A 23,373-nucleotide genomic window follows, 5' to 3' on the forward strand; every position below is an offset into this window, starting at 1 on the left:
CTGGCCATCCTGGGTCCTCTAGGGCACCCTCATGCCACCTCAACCAAGTCTGTACTCCAGGTTTGGCATTAACAATGTCCCGCTCTTTGGTATCAAGCTCTCTGTCACTTGAGATGCCTTGAGTTGTAAATAATAATAAAAAAAATTAACTCAAAGTGGTATTTGCTATAAAGATGATATGGGGTGAATAACAAAGGTCTTGCTGTGGGCAGATATTAGTTTGATTCAGCAGCTCAACAATGTCATCATTTCCATCTCTCCTCTGGTTACCGTGGTGTTGGTTTCATCCTAAAGCAGGTTGTACTACATGGGTATGAGATGTCTGCTATCAACTATCAAAGGGTCATGCTTCCTTAGGCCACATCCAGAGACAGGGAGAGCATGTTATTATATTAAATAAAAGGCTCTCTGAAAAATATGAGGAAGTACAGTTCCAGAAATTCCTAAAAAATAAAAAAAAGTCTTCACATTTTATTGGTCCAAATGGGACCATGTGCCCAGCCCTGAACCAATCAACATGTCCAGGAAATGTGGTTTTATTAATTAAAATTGCCCTGAACCATGTACAAAAGTTTAGTCTTCTTCCCACAATACATGTAGATTTGAATAGGAGAGGTGCCGATCTAAATAAAAATTAAGGTTTTTATAAAAATGGATGTTGGAGAGATAGCAGCAATTTCCAAGGCGATGATACTAGTGATGATGACAGCAAGAACTTACTGGACCCATCCATGCATGAGGTCTGGCTCCCAGTTCATGATCACAAGAATGGACATATCTCTGCTCTCAGCATGTCCCCAAGAAATCCAGCCAGAGAAGCATGAGCCTGGCCCCTCTGCAAGACTCCAGCTGAAACAAAAACTCAGCCCAGGCTCAGCAGAGTCTCCTCCCACCCCTTACCCCATCTCTGAACACCCTTACTTCACTGCTGTGTTTGCTTAAAGCATGGGGCAGACATAATTACTGAATATAGGCAAGATCTTGAAAAGACCCCAAAGGTCTTTTTACTCAAACAGAAATTATTTGTTCTAATGAGCCACTCATCCCCTCCTGACCTTGGAGCTTAATTAATTTTATACAAGAAAAGTGTGGGGTGCCTCTGACCCTGCTGTTGGAGACATTCCCATTCAAAGGTTACTGCCTCTCCCAGCAGGGACATAACTGGAGACTGGCTGTCAGGGCTCTGTAAACCGGGCACTGGGGGCAGGGAAACTGGGCTTTCTGAAGCAGCTAAGGAAGAAACAGAAAACAGGTCTCACCTAAGCCAGAGTGGCCTCCTTGGCTCAGAATTGTCATGGCATCACTAGAGCTTTCAAAGAAGCCACAGGTAAGCAGAGTCCACCTGGGACATCCCATCTCTACCTCCTTTCTTTTGGCTGACTCTTCTTAACCCTTTAGTTCTCACCTTGGCTGCCTCTTCCTTCAGGAAGTCTTCTGGGCTCTTCCCTCCACCTCACAGATTGGGTAAGCTCTTCTTCTGGCCTTTGTCAAATTCATGACCCTTTTTCTCCCTACCGTGTATTTAACCCATGTGAGCAAAATGGCTTGATTACTTACCTATGTCCCCTGCTCAATTGCAGATGCCTTAAAAATGTACCCCTGTAGTAGTTTGAAATTTTGAAAAATGTCAAAGACAGTTCTAGAGAGTTTTTCTCTTGGTCAAATACAAATTTTATTAAAACCTGAAAAAATCAAGAGAATTCATGAAATATGAATGATTAGGAGTGGTGACTAAATAATTACCTCCATGCATCAAAAAAAAAAAAAAGAATAGTCTATTTTATGTTCAACTATATCCTTGGACTCTTAAAGGCTCAACACTTACCATGGAGGGAAGGGCTAGAAGGAGATAAGTGAGTAGACAGACACCCAGGGGAAGAGGGTCTTATTCATTTTCTTCTCATTTACATAGCAAATATTTATTGAGCAGCTACTACACAGCAGGCTGAAAATAGAACTGTGTAAAAAGAGATCCCTATATTTTATGAACTTTATGGTTTAACTACAAGAAAGTTGTTTTATTGCCAATAAATACAAGGGAGTGTAAAATTTGAAACGATCAAAGTTTTTAATAGGAATTAACTCACCAATAAGTTTGACCTTTCATTGAGGCCAAAACTCAGTGTTTTGATCCCTTTTCAAAGATAGGAAGATGCTGGTGTTAAGGCTGGCGATTTTCTTGCCCTCCAAGTGGAGGGAAGCTGGATATGCTGAAAGCTCCTTGGCACCTGAAGCCAAGATAAGGAAGGTGATGAAACCATGGTGCACCCAAGAAAGACATCGCCAACAGGAGAGCGGAGATTAGAGGCATCCAATTACAGGGAGCCCCTGACTCATGCTTCCTCCTGGCTCCCTGTGTCAGAGCCAGCTGCGAGGTTGCTCTTGGAAGTACATCTGTAAAGATGGTTGATACTCAATTAGCAAAAAGCCCAGTACCATCTTTCTGAAAACACAACTTGTTGATGTTCTCTTCCAACTAGTTACATCACTTCAGTGGCTTCTCGTTGCTACTGGGCAGAGGACTGAAATCCTTAAGTGGTCTTACAGATGCTTCCATAACCTGGATGTTGTGTGCTTATCTCATGAGTCTTCTCATTTTCTGGAGGAGTCAATTGCACACACCATATACTCTGTTATCTTGGACCTCTGAACATGTATTCCCTCCGCCTGACATAATCGCCCACTTTCACTTCTGCATTCATTTGATCTGATGTGCTCATCTTTCAGCTAGAAGCTCAAAGATCATTGCCCTAGACCATCCTTCTTTTACCCCCTAGACCAATCAATTCTCCTTATTATTCACTTTCTTAGCACCATGAGCAACCTCTCCGGAGCACTTTAGCGCAGTTGTAATGCTATATATTTGAAGAATGTCTGTCTGTCCCTGAGAATAGTGATAATGTCTTTTATGTTCCTCTTCATTATTCTCCCTTTTTTTTATTGATTCCTTTGGAGCCTAGAGCTGTGCCTGGCAATTCGTAGATCCTCAATAATGGGTTGCTTAATAAATCCATAAGAATTGGGAGTTTAATGCTCACAGGTGGAATAGCATAGCCCAGCAAGACAGGCTACCTAGAGTTCCATTCGGAGAGAAAGATTGAGGAGGACTTCGGGATGCGTGTCCAGTCCACTGCCTACAAGAAGCAGGACCTGAGAACTGGCCGTGATAATAAAGACCACTCAGGCCTGAGTGAGCAGAGAACTCTACCCTCAACCATGAAAGCTAGTGGGTAGTTTCCTGGGTTCCATTCCGGATGTTGAGAAAGGATACTTGCGGGACACAATTGCAGCTCTTAAACATCTGCCAGTAATGTCCTAAAGTTAAGAGAGCTATAGGTAAGTTGAGTGACGCAGGCCATACTTTTGAAAGTTAGTAAGAGACAGGTAAGACCAGTGAGAGGAGATCACCTTCCCTTCAAGGAGATTCATTTTGCTAATGACATTGAAGTCACAGTCGTGGGAGTCCCTTCCAGGCTGCCAAGGCAGCTGGGCTGACAGGTTGAATGTGTAGAGGCTTGGATTTCACGAGTGAAGACAAAGACCTTTACAGACCTCAGATGGGAGGAGGAGACTCTCTACTCACCCATAATAACTGCAGTGATACGAAATACCACTTACTGAGCATCCATTGTGCTCCGGGTACATTAAAACTTTACTTTTAATCTCCAAAACAGCTCTAGAAGTTCATTTTATGATCTTAATCCTATAAATAAGGAAGCAGGGAGGCTCAGAGAGGTTAGATGACTTGCCCAGGATGCCACAGCTGCTAAGTGATAGAGCCAAGACTCAAAAGTGGCCTGTGGCTGTGGTCTTGCAGGTCTGCCCATGAAAGCAGATGAACTTCTCCATCCTGTCCTTAATAAATTACATGGAAATCGCAACCTACTTTTTACCAGGTAGTAAAGGCCTGAGGTACATTCCCAATGCACTGTGTTTTCTTCCTCCCCAATTCCCTTTGAAGTTAGTGGGAAGTCAGCACCTTGGGGCTGCAGAGATTCACAGCGAGGCTGTGTTGTCCATCTGGATTTCATGGCATCCATATTTTTTAATAAAAAAAAAAATCCAGAATCAATCTCTATCTATCTATCATTTCCCTATTTAATAAGGTGGCATTAAATAATCTTCTAATTCAATGAAGAAAATTAAACTTTCTATATGTAAAGTAGGTCAAAATAGCTGCTTTAATTATTTAAGTAATATCCAAAGAGGCAAACATCAAAAGAAGCTCAAGTTGCAACACAAAGAAAGAAAGAAAAAAAATCTTTAGAATCAGCAGCTTTTCTAAGGCAAACATGATGGTCTCAGACACATGCACAAGCTAAGTTTAAGGCTTTCTTTTTTCAGAAGAATTGCAATTTTATCGATGATAAGGTCATTTAATAATGTCACTACATGTCCACAGCATACTCTTACCAATCCAGCATTCCCATCATATTTATACACGGGATATTTATACATGGGCTACTTATTATTATGTGGTTTCAATGAGGAAGAATCAATTAATTGGAATCCTGGAAATTAATGGGAAGGACTAAGATAGTGATGAGTTTTCCTCCACCTAAATATGGCTGGCTATGCTAATGGTTAGCTCCTTTGTAATTCTTGCCCCTCTGGGATAAAGCAAGAGAATTAGGGAAGCTTTTTTCCCATTAAATGCTAACTCCCTACATTCTGCTTCATTTCTTTGGCATGAGGTCGCCCTCTCTCTGGCTTTCCTCTTGTAACCTATGAGCATTTCTGTGGCCATAGAAGTCCTTTCTTAAGTCAAACCTTTTCCAGCTAACATTTAATCCTCTTTTTCTCCTTTGCTGAAGCATCAGACACTGTGCTGAGCACTGAGGAATAAGAACACAAATAGAACAGCTCTCAAGAATCCCACAGAACCCAAAAGACTATGGCATAATCACCAGGCATCTTCACACTATGGGCGGGCCGACTAGCACATTTATCCAGCCCTCCAGGTGTTTTTGCTGCCGCTGCCTGTCCTGCTGATCAGCCAACTCGCCCCGGGCCCACAGTGCGCACTCCCCAACGGTCTGAGGGACAGTGAACTGGCCCCCTGTTTAAAAAGTTTGAGTACCCCTGGCATAATCCATATAATAATAGATGCATATCCAAGGTTACAAGAATGCAAGGAAACTGAAGACATCTTCACTTGGGATATCACACTGAGCTTGGGTCTTATGGGAGGAAAATAAACTGGAGTTTATAGTAGGAAAGAAGGTGTTTCAGACAATGAAGGCACTATGTGCAAAGGCACAGAGAAGTGACCAGGGCATATTCATGCAAGAAAATGGTGGGGTGAGATAAGTCTATCTCCTTAGGATTAACCAGAAGTATAATTTGAAAGGTATATTGTGGCCTTCTACATAGTTCTGGGTCTTGGTTTTATCTAAAGGGCTTGTGATGACTAAGGGTGACTGGTCATCACTCCATGAAGTCTGGTACACAGAGCTTTGTGAGTTAGTAAACAGCGGGGTTGATTAGTAATGTCTGCCATGGGCTCAATATGAGAGGACTAGATGTCCTTTACTCTGTGTATTTGCTGACTATGCCTTCAGGAACTAGGAAACCAATGAAGAGTTCGGACCAAGGAGGTATAAGATCAAATTTATGTTTTGGGTGGACCACTCTGACGGTAGTGTGGTGTATGAAACCACTTCCACATTCCACCCAGGTCTAGCATTCAGGATCTGTGTGGTGAGCAGTCCCACACATAAGAACCCAATGTGATCTATGGTGATCTAGTGATCTAAAGGATGAAATCATCACTTCCTACATGCTCACACATGCATGATCACACACACACACACATACACATACAAGCATGCACACTCACACAATATTCAATAGTGGAGTAGGAACAGAATAATGACAATAAAAGCTCCCATTCCCAAAAGGGAACAATGAGAAACATATGCACATTTGGGGACCCCCTCCACTCCCAAGAGCTATTCAAACAAGTACAGAGACATGAAGAGTGAAGTGCACTTGAAGTATTAAGAGATATGTCTTTGCAGGGCTTGCCCACTGCAGCATCAAGAGGATCACTCCTAATAACTCTGTATACGCTTCCTCTGGTGATAGGTGGGATTTTAAGTGCATTGAAATTTTGCAGCAGAAAGAGTTCTTTTTTTCCCCAAGACATCACACTGGTCCCTGAAATTAATCTATCCCAGTCCCTTTTCCCTTTTCCTACCTTACTATTCTACTTTGTAGCCTAAATATGGCTGCAAAATAAGATTATTTCCTCCATCAAGCTTTAAGTTAAACCACCTGTAATAATTCTCTCTCTCTCTCTCTCTCTCTCTCTCTCTCTCTCTCTCTCTCTCTCTCTTTCTCTCTCTCTCTGTGTCTCAAAAAGAGGAAGAGAAAGAGGAAGAAGCCATTGCCATCCTCAGACGTCCTGTTACACACTTTACATTCATTGTCTCATTTAGAAAGTGTCCAGGCCTCAGACCTTCATTTCTCAAAGACACGAGCCTGCACCGCATTGCATTGATGCTTCATGACTACTGGGGGCAGATGTTCACATGCACCCCCAGGAGTCCGCACAGCTTTGAAACCATGACAGGAGCAGACATCTTACCACTGGCAAGGCACTGGGTTCTAGGGATCAGAGACATACAAAGCAGATGTCCTCACAGGCCACCTTGCCTCTGAAACGCCTGCCCTTCCACCCACCAACCACTCCAGCCCTCCCCAGGGCTCACGCTCCTTCACAAAAGGCCTCTTATCCCCTCCAAGTAAATGGCTGGAGTTTCTGTTTAGACTCTCCATACATTTGACAGTTTAAGGAAGGTTGGTAAGACTTGTTCTCCCATGCACAAGCCAGTTCTCCCACTCACATTTCCACACAAGCATATAGATGACCTCATGGTGCGTGAGGAAGGTGAGCTCAAGTTTCAGAGTCTAACGATGTCTGAAGCAGGAGCAAGGAGCAGGTGTTGTGGCTGTCCAAGGCGTGGGAAACTGCAGATTGTTCAGGGGTCCTCAAAGAGCCTGCATTGAGGCTTCCCAGGATCAGAGACCAGAATCCACATGGGTCAAAGACTGCCCCAATCTCATGTATCTCTGTAGCTTTAGAGGTTGGAATATCTTAGCTTCCCAGAAAGATAGATGATGTGAAAGCTTCTCAGTATGTTTTAAACAAGTGAATGAACCAATGAATGAATCCAATTGTTTCCCTATCCACTATAAGCACAAATTACTCCTTCCTTGGAGACAACCTGGTGTTGAAATTTTTGAGGTCCTGCAACCCCTGTGAATCCTAGTTTTGGTCATTTTACTAGCAAATGACTTTAATCTCTCTGAACTTTCTCCCTCATTTGAATAAAGAGGATTATAATCTCCATCTCAAAGGACACTGTGAACATTGGAAGGGCCAATTTGTAAAAACTGGCACACAGAGGGGCTCAGGTGATGCTGGTTTCCCTTCCCTCTTTGTCTTCTCCTCCTGTGTCTTCTAGTCCTTAATTCCTGGTCCCACCCAGCCAAGGTCAATGCCTTGGGATCCTGTGCTCCTTTCTGAGAAGCACAGGTTGTACCATAGAGCCCCAAAGATCACGGGCTCTGAAAGCTGACTGTTTCCACTGAAATATCAGTTCCATCCCTTACTAGCTGTGTGAACTTGGGTAAATTACTTCACCTCTCTAAATACTTGCTTCTACATCTGAAAGATGAGGATAATACTACTACTTACTTTGGAAGGGATTTCGTGCACACGTGTAGAATTTACGAGAACATTTCAATAAGAATAACCAGTAGAATGTCATGCATGTAAATCTCTACTTGAAATTTGAACTTCTCCAGCCAAGAACCAGGTTTTCTATCTCTCATGGCCACAGCTGGTACTTTGTCATCCTACCTGACTCCTTCGACACACTCTGCTGTTTAGGCTAGGGAGGGTTTGTTCTTCCTACCCCAAGCCACTCACCACCCCTTCTTCCCAGACCCCAGAGAACTTGGGGACTTTCTGAGCAGGCCAAATGGAAAGTGCAGCAGCACCGGAACACCTAGCAAGTCTAGGAGGCCCCTGTGCAGAATCCTGAGCCTCAGGGAAGCACATGGGGAGGGCTTCCTGCAACACACTCTCCTCCCCTTGACAGGTCAGGTCAATTTCATGTGGAATTCATGAGATTTTCATCTTGATAACAACGCCTGAACAACACCTGCCCTGCCCTGTTTTTCTATGTGGTTTTATTGGGGGGTGGGGGGAAGCACTGAATGTGTGCAGAAGGGCTCGTGAAGGTTTATTAAGTGCTTGCCAACTTTCACTGCTTCTCCCAGGCCTGTAAACAGCTCCTCAATCCTTCTTTCCAAGGCAATAAAACCTGGAGGGAGGTGAGCCCTGAGACCCTGGGGTGAGGGTGGGTCTGCTCCCAGCGTGGGGCTGAAATCCAGGGTGAGGCCACAGCAACCCCCTCCCCTGCTCCATCCTCCATGGGAGGGGAATGAAGGGGGACCCCATGGAGCTGGACTGCTGGAAGCCCAGAAAGCCTGAGACCCCTCAGCTTGTGTGTAAAAACCTGATGGGGGGGGATCTCAGAGAGGTTCGAGGAAGCATGAAGACCCAAAAGGAGTCTTGGGGAATCTTGCATGAGAAGACAGGCCGTGGACAGCGTGGCAAGGGAGAGGTAACAATGAGCCACAATGCCGTGTCCTGACGTGGCCTCTGCTGCTCACCAGTTAAGGGGTCCTGAGCAAGTGGCCTAACTCTCTCCGCCTGTTTCCTCATCTGCACATGGGGAAAATGAGATGTTGGGATGAATACACAAGATGATTAATACAAAGCAACTAATACTGTGCCAAGAAGGACACACGAGAATGACATGACAAATCATTCATCAAAGTGTGGTTTGAACACACAAGTCCTGAAGGATCGTTAACACAAAGCCATGTGGGGGTCATGACAGTGATCACAGAGGTTACCCCCTGCATGCATGTCTTGGTGATAGGCTCTCGCCTTCTCAGAGAGCACAGAGGAAGGTACAACCAGACACAGCCCTTAAGGATGGCCATAGACATCGATGATGCTAAGAAGACAGGCTAGCAGGCTGTCCAGGGGTTGGCATCTGAGGGATCCACCTGTCACTGCACCACCAGCATCAGGTGGCCCTGACTTTGCCCAGTTAGCATCCTGAGCCCAGAGCCAGCAGTGCCTGGGCCTAGGGCTAGGATGCTCTTGTGGCTTATAAACCGGTGGCATGCCCAACAGCATGTGGCACACGGGAGCAAGGAGGAATATAAAGGCTCACACCTGGGCCCCAAAACACCTGTGCTGGGAGAAAATGGGACCTGTGTTTTAAGGGTAACACCCATGGTAGAGTGTCAGAGGTCCCAGTCATCAGCACTTTCTTTTATGAACCTTGACTGAATTAGGACTTTTTACCTCCAGTCCAGTTAAATTTTCATGTGTGGAGCATGTGAACAGAACCACATTTTATCCCCAACATTTAAGAGATTCTGTAACAGATCTTTGATGTAATCTTTTTGGAAAAGTTGTGTAGATACATGCACTCTGCCCAAGTGAAAGGTGAAGCTAAAGCCAGAATTGAAAAATTGATATAAAAAGGCTGCTAAGGAGCCCTGGAATCAATTAAAATACGGGTAAGACTAAATCGTTATTTCAAGCTTAGTTACAAAACCATACACCAAACCATATACCAAAGTCAAAATTATTTTTTGAAAGAGTTAGGATTTAAAGTAAATAACAACAAAACAACAATAATAATACTTCTATACCAAAATTTCATATCTAAAATTCCAGAACCTATTTTAAAAAACTGCCAAGTGGAAGAGGAAAATGGGAAGAGAGTAAAGAAAGTAAAAGTGTGCCAGCATATTTAAGATAAATAGGAAGAGCTAAGTTTAATGCACATAAATAGTGAAAAAATAACAATAATCAAGAATATAAAGGCATTAAATACATCCAACAAAAAGAAAGAATCCAAGGAAAAGCTGAGGACATCTTGAAATAAATTTTAAATCAAGGTGGCAGAAAAATAAATATAACAGTTAAATTAAAAATTTTAGATATAAATGTAAAATATATAAAAACAAAGATTCTTAAATATAACCAGAGTCAAAATTTAAACAGTCATCAACATTTTTAAAATTAAATTTTTAGTTAAAAATGAAATTAAAAAGTAAACAAAAGTCACAATATTACTATCAGACAAAAGATAACTGGGATAGAGAAATCTACTTTCTAATACTAAAAGCTCAAGCCATGAAGAGAAAAAAAGAAAAAACACAAGGAATAATCATAAAATGTTAAGTGTTCATCATTTGGTTTTTAAATTACAGATGATTTTTATTTTTTTTTTCTTTTAGTTTATCTGCATTTTCTACATTTACTTCAATGCACATAAGGAGAAAAAGAATTATCACACTTTCCCTTTACTGCCTTCCTCATTCCCAAATAAGCTAATGCCAGTCAGGTGTCACCTCTCCATGGGAAAGTCCCTGCATTGCAAGCCCACTTCCAAATGGACCCAGTGAGGTACCCTTCTCAGGGATGTGCCACACCAGCTCCTATAAACTGAGAGCAGAGTGTGAACATCTCTTCCCAACTCTGTGTGCAGGAACATCAGGTTGGGAGCTTGAAATCTGCCAAGGTGGAAGCATTTACACCGTGGTAATCAGCAAATGCTGCACATCAAGGGCTCTCCCACCTGGAGCTGATAGTTAAGTATTTAATAGCACACCACACACAGAAACCTGCACACGTCCTTCTATAGTTCTTATCACCTTGTACTACAATGTTTAACTTGTTTTTTCCCACCACTAAGATATTCCTGAACACTTAAGGGGTAAGAGATTTCATCTGTTATTGGCTTACTCACATGACAGCACCTAGCACATAGTTGGTGCAAGGAAAGAGAGAAGAAAGAAGAAAGGAACAGAGGGTTCGAAGAAGAGACAGAAGGAGAAAGGGGGGAAGCCTCCCTCCCCATTCACTGAGGACCAAGATTGAGAAAGGATGCCATAAACACAAAGTACTTAAAAAGTGTCCCTATTCAGTTCCTACCCTCTTTCAAAATGTATTGGAATCTCCTCCAAAAAGAAAAAAAAAAATCATTTTGCTCTTATAGACTATCTTTGATATGTTAGCTATCTCTTTGGTAGTAATTTATACAAATACGGTGCTTATTAAGTTTATACACCATATGTCACCATTACCATAAACCCCTTTTCATGAATATGTAGACCCAAGCCAGAAGAAGCAGTAGAGGCCAAGAAATCTGATGAAATTAAAACAAACCAGAAAACAGTAGCAAGCTTAACTGGCTTAGCCAGTTTTTCTGATACACACAGATACAACCACTCAGGTGTTATTTACATTGTCCTTTTCAAGTCCCTTCAGGTTGTATGTGCCAGTGTGCGTATGGCAATGCCACTTAGAGGAGAAAAGGAAATGGAAACCACTAATTATTGAGCAGCTACTGGATTCACTCATTGGCTCAGCAAATATTGACACAACAATGTGCCAGGCACTGGCCCAGCCCCTGAGGAGAGAGATGAATGAGACAAACTTTTAGGGGAGACAATATATGGGAGGAATCAAACCAGAGAGAAGGAATAAGAAACATATAAACAATACAATTAAAGATTGAATAAGGAATGAAACCAAAGCTAGGAAACGCTGTAAAGGGAGAAGGGTGTATGTATTTAGGAGGGGCAGGAGAGGTTTCTCTAAGGAGGTGATATTTAAGGGAATGTCACTAAAGGGTGACAAGGAGTTGTTCATGCAAAGAGTCAGGAGAGAAGCATTCTCAGCAAAGGAGACAGAAGAGCAAAAAGCTTAAGGTGGAAAAGAACTCAGCACATTCAAAGAACCAAAGGAGGTCTTTGTGGCTGCAGGAGTAGAGCAAGAATGAGCATGGGAGATGAAGTTGGAGAAGCAGACAGGTACAAGGCATGCAGGGCATGATACAGAGTTTAGATTTGAAAGTAAGTGCAAAGGGGAGCAACTAAAGCACTTGAAGCAGTAGAGAGACATGAGCTGGCTTCAATAAAAGTTTTCCTCTGAGTATTGCATGGAGAGTAGACGAAAGGGGGGTTGAATAAAAGCAGGGAGACCAGTTGAACTGCTGTGTGAACTTCCTTTCATCATACTCTGGGAGTCAGAGGCAAGGAAAGAATTTAGTGCATGCACACTGAATCCACTGCAAAGTTTTCAGATGTGGGATTCATTTGTCCAAAGGAAACATTTGATATCTTCACACCTTTCTCATACTTCTGGCTGTGAAATCTTGAGCAAATTACATCACCTCTCAGAACCTCAGCGTCTTCATTTGTAAAATAAGTTTAGCTGAATCTTCTAGAGTATCCAGTAAATGTTATACTCCTTGGTTTCTTGGAAAGGAAAATGACTCAGATCTACTGGTAATAGACCAAGTAGCTTCAGGAAGTTCCCGGGGCTAAAGCACAGCCAAGCTTGGATGCAGCCTGAAACGGGCCAGGTTGGAGACCCAGAGAGGCCTGGGTCCCTGATTATACAGTGCAAAGTTCCACGTCCCAGGCCGCAAAGCTTCAGTTCAGGAATGTGGCTTAAGTGGGGCTTGCCAACGATGGAAACAGCAAAGAGAAAACCAGGAGGCACTGGAAGAAAAAAATACAAATTAATACTTAAATAACTGTGGGTAGGGAAACAAAACAGAGGCAGAAAGCATAAAGGCAAGGATTGATAGAATTTATTTTGTGAAACATCGAAGGTTATCCTACTAATCAAAAACAAAATCATGAATAACACAATTAAAAATGGGCAAAAGACATGAACAGGCGTTTTCTAGAAGAATGGACAGCCAGTGAATTCTTGGCAAGATGTTAAATAGTATTAGTGATCAGGAAAATACAAATCAAGGCAACTATGATCTAGAATTGTACTCATACTCAACTGGAAAAAATTGAAAGTTTATAATACTAAATTATGATGAGGATTTAGATCTACAGGATGTCTTACATACTTCTGGTGGAGCATAACATGGTATTACCACTTTGGAAAATAATTGAGCAGCATCTTATAATGTTAAACATTTATATAGTCTATGATCCAGCAATTCCACTCCCAGATGTAATTATACACATATATTAGGACATGTGGCCAGGAATATTAGAGCCATGCTGTTCACATTAGCAAAAACCTGGAAATCACTCAAATATCCATCAATGAGAAAGTAGATCAGTAAAAAAATGGCATATTTATACAATGGAACATCATACATCTGTCAAAACGAATGAAGCTCAATGATATAACAAGCAACCATGTGGATAAATCTTAGCAAAATGACATTAAGTGAAAAAGTACCAAAAGTTTGCAAACAAATCTGTTAGACTATTGGAAAAGTTCTATAACTTGGTATGGGAGATAGTTACATGGGTGTTTATATAAATAAAAGTTCATTAAACTGTATAATTAATGTTCTGTGTACCTTATTTGTACATTATAAATCAATAATAAGTTTTTTCAAAATACATACCCTTTTTATGAAGTCACAAACTATAGAAATTTTAAAACCTCCCTTTTAATACTAAACTCCACTTTTACTTGATAATGGTAAATAAAAATGGATTTAGGACGATGGTGACCTCAGAGAAGAGGAGGTAGAGATAAATTGAAGGAGGAGGAACAACCATGTTTACGTGTGGTTTATTGTGATGAGACCAGCTAAATTGGGGGAGGTAGTTCACAGATGTCTACAGCATAATTAAAATAACAAAAAAAATTAACAAACACAAACTCAACAACTAAAAAAAAAATAACTAAAAAAAAATAACAAACACAGACTCAACAACTAAATAAAAATGTAAATAATAATTTTGTAAATATTTTGTAAATATAAATATTTTGTAAACAATAAGTGTAAATAATAAAAGTATAAAATAACAATTTTACATGTCAACTTGACTGGGTCACAGGGTGCCCAGATATTTGGTTGAACATTATTTCAATGTTCAACCAAATATCTGTCTGTCTGTGAGGGTGTTTCTAGATGAAATTGACATTGGAATCAGCAAACTGAATAAAGAAGATTGCCCTCCTCAATGTAGGCAGGCCTCATCTAATTCACTGAAGGCCTGAATAGAATAAAGGCTGAGTAAGAAAGAATTCTCTCTCTGCCAGATTGTCCTCAAGCGGGACATGAGTCAACTCCTACCTTTAGCCTCAGAATGGAACTACACCATCAGCTCTGCTGGTCGTCAGTTGACCAACTGCAGATCCCAGGATTTCTCAGCCTCCATAATCATGTGAGCCAATCCATTATTTATATAAACATATAGATACATACACTAATAGGAAGAATTATATTTATATATACTCTATCTGTACATATGTTTATCTGTATATGGATAGAGATAGAGATGAATATATATGCTATATGTATGAGTATAAATAGATAGACATGGAAATTCGTAGATGTGGAAATATATACAGATGCATATACATATATGCATATATGTGGAGATATATACAGAGAAGAGATATATATGTATGTATGTATGTGTGTATATATATATATATATAATGTTTCTCCAGACTAATACAGAGGCTATGTAAGAAAACAAGTGTTAGAACCAAGAATCATAATTAATCAATTCTGTGTACCTCAGATCTTAAAAGAAAAGAAAAGAAAAAAAAGTATGTTTTTCTTGGGAAACAAGAACAGAATAAAAATTCTAAATCAAATGATAAACCTAGAATCAATGTTTTAATACTTGTAACAAAGTCAGTTAATACTCTAAACATATGATGAGGAATTCCAAATCAAGAAGGAAAAAGCAAACACTTCAATTGATAAAACATGTAAAACACTTAATCAGACTTTTAAAAAGTAAAATGTAAAAGGCAAGGACAGAACCTTAAAACTTACTTGGAAACAAAGTTAAAATATATTTTTCACATGTATCTGAATATTGGGAGCCATGTTTCTCACTGTCATAGCAGTTTACAAATATAAAAATGGAAAGAGTAGTGTGAGTGTACCAAAAGGGCCAAAAAGGTCTCCACTCCCACAGCATTCAGATGTTGGCTTCTAAATACCATTCAAAGGAGTAAGAACTCCTTGGAAAATAGCAGACTCCAGGGATGGGGCAGGGGAAATAGAAGATTACTCTGAAACATCACATTGCAATAGAAAAGAAGACAGTGTTCAAAGAATGGATGGAGCATGTCGCAAAGACATGGAAGCCAGCTTGAAGGAATGGCCACCAGCAACATCTGAGACAATGTGAGCATCAAAACTGGATTGTAACCCGGGAAATAAAATAAGAATCTATGAGTCTGTGATAATGTAAGTAAACAGTCAATTAATAAATTAGAGAGAAGAGAAAGGTCTTCCTTCAGCATACTAACAATTTGTAGGTGTAGGAAGAATAATGAAGTCAGAAAATCATCACTGAATGCTAGAACTAGAGCTTGAATGATAAGAAACAGTGTATTTGCATAGTCTCAAAGTATTTACCTATTTCCATTTACAATGGAAAACCAGTAACTTTATGGTGGAGAAATCGGGTAGACATCCCCAGAACTAGGTAACCAAAGTTAATATCTCTAAAAACTGAACAAATAAACATCATGTGCCTCCTGGTATACTGTCCCAAGAAGGATACATTACTTCTTTGGTTTTTCTACCAAAAATGCATAGCCTAAATCTAATCGTGAAGAAACATCTGACAGACCCGGCTTGAGGGGCAATCTATAAAATATATGTATGGCTCATACCGTTCCTAAACATCAGCATCATAAAAACACAAAGAAAGACAAAGAACCTGTTCCAAAATAAAGAGGACCAATGAGACATGACAACTAATACGATGAGTGATTCAGTATTAAATCCTGGATAGGAAAAAAAACAAATCATTAAAAAGAATATTCAACAGTATGAATAATATGATAAAATATGAATATGCACTGTGGATTAAATAACTATATTGTATCAGTGTTAAATTCTCTAATTTTGATAATCACAGTATGGTTAAGAGAGCATTTTTGTTCTTATGAAATATTCTCTCAGTTATTTAGTAATGCGGCAAAATGTTTCCAAATTTACTCGTATATGATTTGGGTGGGGGGAAACACCATATAAGAGATATAAATAGAAATAGGCTGGGCATGGTGGCTCACACTGTAATCCCAGCACTTTGAGAGACCGAGGCAGGAGGATCACTTGAGGCCATGAGTTCAATACCAGCCTGGGCAACATAGCAAGACCCCATCTCTACAAAACCTTTAAAAAAGCAGCCAGGCATGATGTAGCACACCTATAGTCCTAGCTACTCGGGAGGCTGAGACAGGAGCCTCACTTGAGCCCAGGGGTTTGAGACTGTAGCAAGGTTTGACCATGCCATTACACTCCAACCTTGGCTACACAGCAAGACTCTGTCTCTAAAAAAAAAGTAAAAGTAAAAATTGAGGCAAATAGAAGTGTTATGTAGAGAAAGAAAGGCATATTTAATACTTATACACACATACATGTACAATAAATGAAGAAAAGTGGAAAAGGGAAGCAATTGATGAATTTATCCAAAAGGCATACAGGAGCTCCTTATAGTAAATAAAAAATTGCTTTATAATATATACATACACATACATACAAACGACTATATCCAAAGTAGGTGGGCAATCAAGGAAGTAGATACTACTCGTGGAGAAAATAAAAGTTGGTATTATTTTTGTAAATGTAGACAATTTGGCAATGCATATCAGAACCATGTAACTTTGACATAGCAATATAGAAGAATGAACATGGATGCACATAAATTCAGAGCTACGATGATCATAGTACTGGAAATATGGGGACAACCCCAATGACCAATAATAGGAAACCAATTGAACCAATTGTGGGACATCCGTTTAGTGGAATAAAGGTGCAATCCTTGAAGGATTTAGGGCAGAAAGCTATTTTATTACATGAAAATTTTTCTACAATATATTAAGTGAAAAAAGTTAGTAACATAAAAACAAAGGATGTGTAATTTGAGCCAAATTTTGCAAAATATGATTAAATGTTATAGCAGATAACAACTGTATTGGCCCTAGTTCTTGACTTCCTTTTGAATTTATGCCCTTTGCCCCTGACTTTGACTCAGCCATGGGATTGCTTTGACCAATGCAGCAGGGTGAAAATGCAGGTGCGCCCATTCCAACCGTAGGTCATAAGAGCCCTTGCACGTTCTCACTCGTTCTCTTGCATTTCTGCCCATCTTCATGAGAAGTATATAACTGGGTTTGCAAATTTCATTTCCAGAAGAATGAGATCTGTGTGGAGCAGAACAGAGCTGTCCAGCCAAGTTCGGCTCAGATCAGCCACCACCAGCTGCCCCTTTGATACAGCAGAATATGCGATTGCTGCATTAAGGCCTGAGACTGGCAGCATTTTACTGGCAGAAGCTGACTGCTATGTATGTGAAGTACCTACCCCAGAGTCTTCCCACGGGCTACCTCTGGGTTACATTGTTACAGATGATTTCTGTTTTCTTTTTATTTTGTTTATCTATATTCTCTAAATATTTGAAATGTACATGCATTGCTCTTTTAAGAAAAAAATAAGCCACAAAAAATGAGGAAGCAGAAAAACGATGACAATAGTAATTATGATGAGCTGAAATTCAGTGGATCTCAAAAGATTCCCAGAAAATGAGTTTCAACACTCAAAGAATAGCTTTGGTTTACTGGATGTCCAGTAAAACACAAGCACTTTAATAAGTGCCCCTCTCTTTTTATGGAGGGGGGGGTGCCTCACTTTTCACAAAGCATTAAAGTTAGATAAGATTATTTCCATTTTATAATTGAGAAAAACTGAAATCTGTGCAAATTGAGAACATGCCTGAAGTTACTCAGCTATAAAGCATCAGAGCTGATATTCAAACACAGGTCTGCCTGACATGAATTCTCCATCCGTGGTTGGTACAGGGATCTCCCAGATCCCTGGTCCAGCCAGAATTCTATTGTTGACCTTAGGAGCTTAGCTCTCTATTTTGAGTTACATGCGGTCCTGAATGTGCAGCATTGTTTTGTTACTGCACATTACATACTCACCTCCAGTAAGACAGAAATAGTAGATTAAAGAAAGCCACAAATTCTTTGCTACTTTTCCCACTCATAGGTGGAGTTTAATTCCTCTTTCTTTGAATCTGGGCTGGCCTTAGTGACTTGCTTGACTAATAGAATGCTGCATAAATGAAGTCTTGGGCTTGCGTGATGTCCTAAGAAACCACTGAGCTTCCACCTGACCTCTTGAAACCCCATCACCCTGCTCTGAGGAAGTCCAAGCAGTCCCTTGAAGAAGCCCACTTGAAGAGAATGGTGACCCCCAGCTGACAAGCCCTGGCCAGCTCCCAGCACCCACATGCCAGCCCTGTGAGTGAGCGAGCCATCTTGGAAGTGAATCCTCCAGCCCAGTTGAGCTCCCTTGGCTGATGGCACGAAGCAGAGAGGAGCTGACTCACCCAGCCTTGCCCCAATTGCTGATGCATTTGCAAATTGAAAAATTGCTGCTGTTTGAAGCCACTAAGTTTTGTGTCATTTGCTATGTAGCAATAGGTGACTGCAATAGTGGGTATCCTTTGTTAAGTGACAAAGAGAGGGAGGAAGGAAGGAAAAGAGAGAGGGAGGGAGAGAGAGAGGGAGGAGGGAAGAGGTATTTGTCACTTCATTCCATGGAGAAAATTGCACAAATGGGTAAAATTCTCTTAGTGAGCAAATGCACACCAACTCCTGTGCCTCAGTGACCCCCCAGCCCCCCGGGCAGAGAAGGGTGCAGCTTGAGCTCTGTGTCAGGCTTCTCTGAGCTGTTCTCCTTGTCGCCAGCAAGATTAAATTGGTGAGAAGACTGAAGTGACTGATGCAAACCTGCACTTGTCCGGGCAACTGCAAGAGCAATGTCTACAGCAGAGAGGCACAAGTTTTATTTATGCACTTTCTTGTGTATTTATTTATTCTGTCAAAGGCATTTTCAGACTTGTCATTCTAACTCCAAGGAATTTTTCATCCATTTTGGAATTTCAATCACCATGTCACTGAATGGTGGAGATGATGTAGGGGCAGCCAAGCTCCTTGGAGCAGCATAAATCTCATGGCCTTGGCCTCCAGGTAAGCTAGTCCCTGGTGACCTGCTGCCAAAAACATTCAACCAAAGGAAGCTGGACCCCGGCCACGAAGTGGCATTCTTGTGCAAGGTGCTCATCTCAATGGTGGCTTTCATGTTGCCCTTGAATTATGATAAAATCCTAATATAACAGACTCTCCTTTCAGAGCCCCTAACTTCTAGTCTGGTAAACGGAACCTAAGAGTCCGTGTGGTCCAGACACCTGACTCTAGGCTGAGAAACAAATAAATGTTTCAGGACAGCCAGCACATCAGTCATTTGCACATTGTCCTTAGACCCATTCCCCGCCCTTCCTCTGCTCAGCTCTGCATTGTATAAAGCTGAGTCTTTCAAATTGTGTTCCCCAAATCCCTTGAAACTAGCTTCTGGTTAGGGCTGGCCAACCCTCATCAGAGGCACTGGTAGGAGACTGAGGGGGGAAGGGAAGGGAGCAGCCAGAGTATTTTTCCCCATCACTCTTTTTTTAAGGCCAGAGATTGGAACCCTTCCACAGCTCCCGTTGGCGCAGGTGGCCCTGGCTCCCAGGCTCTGTTAGCTCCACCTCCTCCCTCTCACACACGTGCACCATGTCTAAGGTATGGCTGTCTTCATCCTGATGTTCTGCCACCAACACGCAGGTGTCTGCCATTGCTTCCTTAGCTGCTTCTACTCCAGATTGAGCCCTGCAAATTCCCATACTTTAAAGTTGCTGGGATATCTTACAGTACAGAGAAAGCCTCTGCATCCTACCCTTCTTCAACCTGGTGCAACTGCACATTCTTTCCATCTATGAGCCCAGCTCTCCCGTTGAAACCCACAAGGTCAGCAGGGTTTGGATCCAAGTTCCTTGAGCCAGTACTTATTTAGTTCTTGAAATGTCCCATTTTATTTTATTTTATTTTATTTTATTTTATTTTATTTTATTTTATTTTATTGAGACAGAGTCTTGCTCTGTTGCCTGGGCTAGAGTGCCATGGCGTCAGCCTAGCTTACAGCAACCTCAAACTCCTAGGCTCAAGTGATCCTCCTGCCTCAGCCTCCCGAGTAGCTGGGACTACAGGCATGCACCACCATGCCCGGCTAATTTTTCCTATATATTTTTAGTTTTCCAGCCAATTTCTTTCTATTTTTAGTAGAGACAGGGTCTCACTCTTGCTCAGGCTGGTCTCGAACTCCTGACCTTGAGCGATCCTCCTGCCTCGGCCTCCCAGAGTGCTAGGGTTACAGGCGTGAGCCACCACGCCCAGCCGAAATGTCCTGTTTTAGTGTGTACGTCTTCTTCTGTGGGTAAGCAACTCCAGGCGGATTTACATAAGCCCCTGCGTGTGTGATTTTATCAGCAGCACCTGTGATCATCAGGCATGGAAGGGAAGTCCACCCCCATCCACTCTTCCCCACTCACCCACCCATCCATCCACCATTCAACCCCTCATTGATTCAAATAATCTTATGAATGAAGTGTAGAGATTTGAGGAACAGAAAAAAATATATAGTCAAAATACATTTCATCACTTTTTATTTAACTGTGTGGACTTGGCAAATTACTTACATTTCTGAATCTTATTTCATTTTCCATAAAATAGAGATATAAATATCTACCTCATAGGATTATTCTGAGGATTAAAAATTATGTGTGATGTTCCTGCACTGAATAAATGGTAGTCATTCTGTTACCCTCCTAAGCATCTATTCCTTGGGTATCTCATGCTTACCTGGCTCCATGCTGGGTGGCAAAAGCCCAGAGCTTCTCAAGATGGTCTGGGACAGTCTTAGGCTGTCAACAGACAGAATGAAATAAATCATTTGATTACTCCAAACTTCAGTTTTCTACTCTGTAAAATAGAGTGGGGAATGATACCTACCCATTTGGGGCCATTATGAGGAATAAGTCAGATAGTTCCTATGTATGAAGTGCCTAGCACAGGGCCTGGAACACAGCTAGCACTGAGGAAGTGTTTGCGGTGATGATTATGATGGAGGAGGAAGGGGAGGAGACATTAAAGATGACGATACTATCCCCAGGAGCAACTCATAGATGACTCTGCCTGGAAGTGACTCTAGATCAACCCTGAAAATTCCCATGATGCAGTCTGTCCAACCTCTGTGTTCCGAGCAATGCCAAAGACCAGGCGTCCTCAAACTACGGCCCACGGCCACGTGCCGCCCGCCTAGGACATTTATCCAGCCGGCCGGGTGTTTTTGCCACAGCTGCCTGTCCTGCTTAGCAGCCTACTCATCCCGGGCCCACAGTGCACACTCTTCAACAGTCTGAGGGACAGTGAACTGGCCCCCTGTTTAAAAAGTTTGAGGACCCCTGCCAAAGACCCATGGGAAGCAGAATCCACGAACACAGACCTGGCCTGATTTCCATGAAAAGAAACGTCACGTGAGGTTGAGCGAGTCAAGGATAGACCACCAGCAGGGAGTGCTGATCCTTTACAGGGTGAGTGCCAAGATCTAGCCCTCTCTGAACCTGAGCCCTCTCTGTGAAAAGGCAAGGATACCACAGTCCAGACCCAGCTTACGGTAACACAGCAAGACTGGATTTGATAACGTCTACAGAGCACTTTGGACTCCTTGGGGAGCAGCCATCTATAAATAGCAGGTGGTGGTATTATTATTAATCAGGACAACCTCTTAGTGAGGCTAATTGCTACTGATGCCAACGGGACGTTTATCTGGGTGTAGCCAAAGAATCAGGCTCTACAGAAGCAACCCATTATTTATTCATCAGTAGATTAGCGGCCAGGAAAGAAATGCGTCTCATAAAGACCGGTGGTATTTATTGTACAGGAAGGCCCCAAAAGTAAAAAAAAAAAAAAAAAAATCATCTATTTTCCTGGCCATAAAGACTTGGGTTCCACTGCCACCTCCAGCTCTGATTGGGCACATGATAATAAGTTGAGTTATTTAACTTTTCTGAGCCTCAGTTTCCTCACCTGTACAAGAGAAATGATAGTTCCTACCTTGGGGGTTGAGAAGATGAAATGAGGTAATGAATGCTCAGGCCCAAGCCCACGGCCAGGCATGAGATAACTGGCAGCTTCCAAGGCCCTTTTCAGATGCTGAGGGGCTTGTCACCTGCCACCATAAACTAAACTGTCCTGTCTATACCACCCTTGGCCTTATCAAGTCTGGGCTTTTGTAACAAAGAAAATGGGTCCAGATTTCAGGCCAAATAACGAACAGGGAGATGTCTCAACAGAAATCCAGTATAAGCTATGCATTGTATTCTATTCCTCACTCTTCTTTGGATAAGGTTGAATATCCACTTCCTAATTCTCTGTCCAGCGATGAATCCAACCAATAAGGAAAGACTGGAGCCAATGGCAGACTTTTCTGCTGCCTGAACTCTGGCCAACAGCTGCCTTCCTCACCCAACTCCTTGGAAGACAGACAGTCATGGGAACGTTCACAGCACGCCCACTTCATACACAAGCACTGCATAAGGGTGTCGAAACATATTGTGCCACTCACTTTAGCCTCATCCTAAGCAATTGCCAATTTTGAAATCACAGGTTTGATAGATTAGTTATGCTTTTTCTAATATGCATTAAGACTATAAAGATAACCATTATAATAAAACGTTGTCAGCCATTGGTAGTATCCTTACTACTCACTGGTGATAATTGCACTACGTTTTTAGGGAAACACTGTTTTAACTAAATATATATATATATTTTTTTTTTTTAAATAATAATCTCTTAAAAATGGAGAGCCTTTCCTGGCTGTGGTCAGAGAGAGAAATGATGATGGAAGAAGGGCCAAAGAGATGAGCTGTCACTGGCTTTGGAGATGGAAGAAGTAGTCTATGGGCCAAGGGTCATAGGTGGCCTCTAGAAGCTGGAAAAGAGAAGGGATAAGATTGTTACACAAAACTTCCAGAAAGGAGCACAGCCTTGCTGACAACCTTAGCCCAGTGAGATCTGTGTTGGACTTGTAACTTACAGAACTGCAAGGTACTAAATTTGTGTTGTTCAGAGTTACAAAGTTTGAGGGTTTTGTTATAACAGCAACTAATACTGTAGTCCTCTGGTCTGGTGCTGTGCCTACTGCTGTGCTAGGGTATTGACGTCCTCAATGTGGCACAACTGAAGTTCAAGGAACTCCAGTCTAAAAAACATTAATTTGAGCCTCTGTAATCAATGTTGCAGAGGTGTCCCCAGGGCATAAGTTAGTAGTGGCACAACTGGGCGTAAAGAGGGGAGCACAGTGCTCAGGGCAGGCAGCCTCTGCCACTGGGTGCCTGGAACTGCTCCCCTCCCGCAGGCTGAGACTGTGG

This window comes from Microcebus murinus, chromosome 16 (genome assembly GCF_040939455.1).
Source record: "Microcebus murinus isolate Inina chromosome 16, M.murinus_Inina_mat1.0, whole genome shotgun sequence".
Lineage (NCBI taxonomy): Eukaryota > Metazoa > Chordata > Mammalia > Primates > Cheirogaleidae > Microcebus > Microcebus murinus.